The 1,758-nt window shown below is 36.0% G+C and overlaps 1 long non-coding RNA gene across 1 annotated transcript; it reads left to right on the top strand.

The window, feature by feature from the left end:
* Positions 1–90: 90 nt before the first annotated feature.
* On the top strand, positions 91–1,752 carry LOC111655965 (uncharacterized; the record flags this gene model as incomplete). Its single annotated transcript, XR_002760835.2, has 4 exons — positions 91–241; positions 684–728; positions 967–1,014; positions 1,705–1,752. It is a non-coding gene; the product is annotated as an uncharacterized LOC111655965 (long non-coding RNA).
* Between the last annotated feature and the right edge of the window lie 6 nt (positions 1,753–1,758).

Here is a 1,758-nt window from a genome sequence, read left to right as displayed (position 1 = left end):
AGAAGTGCAAGCACAGAAGCACCCTCATCTTCCAACATGTGCACCACTCTAATGGTTTGAAAGGAGACAAGTTTTGATGCATATTTTTCCTCATTATCTCATTTTTTCTCTGCTGGTACAGAATGACAGCCGAACTGGCTGTTTCAATGATGGAAGGAGAGTCAAAGAGCATGAACATCCCACTTAGTAAGACACCTGCGGAGATGGAAAGAATTTACAAGGAGAAACTCAATGAGGCTAGGTAAGTATTCTCTGAATTTAACTTTAATAGAGTTGTGAAGTGGGAGGAGTTAAGTCAGGTGGCCCTCAAGGTAAAGATTACAATGTCCAGAAAACCAAGAACGCAATCTACAACTTAAATCAGTTCCCTTTTAAATCCTATCAGTTTGAATAGAATTCAGTAGCTGTTTTGCCACGTTTTGTCAATAACTTCAACTACAAAACATTTCGCTGTCCTTACCATTTTGAGCCATGTCTGGCTAGCTTCCCTTCCATAGCAGCTGCATGATCTTATCGCAACATATAGTCAGTCATGAACAGAAGAGTAAGTGTTGCCTACTGCTAGCTGTGCTGTGGCTGGAGATTTTCCAAGTTTGAACGCACAGTAGTTGGTGTTGAAGCTGGGAAAGTATTCATAATGGACTTTGGGGTGGTTTGAAATGTTTTTAATGTTTTTACCACAGTTTGACTGAGATGGAAATGTACAAGAAGAATCTTCATGAAGCAAGGTCAGTATTTTTCTAAAGGTACCTTTTAATCATGAAACAGACTGTAAATTAACTGAAGCTTCAACACAGTGTGGACGCAGTAAAACCTGTACATTATAAACCAATCCAACGCAACAGCTCTGTAATAAACTGAAAATAACTGTGTTATACCGTTGACACAAACTTTAATTCAGCTGATTCTTCATATGTTTCAGTAATAACATGAAGCTTTTTCACACGCTGCATTTTTACTGCACAGATCTGCTCTGAAACAAAGAGAGGAGGAACTGAAATCAGTCAGACACAGGTACTGTACATGTGAACAGCTGAAACTACAAATATCAATTTCTTACATACAGTCAAATTAGAACATCGTTGATGTTATGGCTGCTCTTGTATTCCAACAAACTCAAAAAATGATTCAAAAAGTTCAAAAATAAAAGACCAGTCTGTGAGGAGGATGGCTACGACTCACTAAAACAAAATAAGCACACACGGAGATGGCTTCGACTAAAAACTTGGTTTTTATTTCCATAAACAAAAAACAATCTCCGGTTGACTTTCGGTATATAAACAAATAAATAAATAAACAGATAAAGAAACTTAGGTTGACTTAGAGTTTAGAGTCTTTACTGTTATTGTTAACGTATTTAGCGGTCGAAAAACTGTATCATTTCCTCCCATGCCTCACTCAATCCATCAGGCAAAAAGAAATCAGCTATGGTCCCCCTGTAATCACCGACAACAAGAAGGAGGAGGATCCTAATCAACAATCCATTACAATAATAATAATAAATATTAATTCTTTCTTAATTCCTTTTCTCATTTTACCCATATAAATAGATTTTTAACTTAATTTACAAATAATCCAAAAACAATTATTATGTTAAACCAATATTTAAGTTAAGTCAATAGGCTCCAACAATTGATTTTGATAATAACTCTGTGTTCTCAAGTGTCTTAACCAGACTAACCACAGATGATGTTTTTACCACAGTTTTACTGAGATGGAAACATTTTACAAAGACAAACTTGAAGAGGAAAGGTCAGT

The sequence above is a fragment of the Seriola lalandi genome, unplaced genomic scaffold (genome assembly GCF_002814215.2).
Source record: "Seriola lalandi dorsalis isolate HSWRI2012SDOR001 ecotype SW California unplaced genomic scaffold, Sedor1 jcf7180001958161, whole genome shotgun sequence".
Classification (NCBI taxonomy): Eukaryota; Metazoa; Chordata; class Actinopteri; order Carangiformes; family Carangidae; genus Seriola; species Seriola lalandi.
This window is presented reverse-complemented; position numbering and strand designations above follow the sequence as displayed.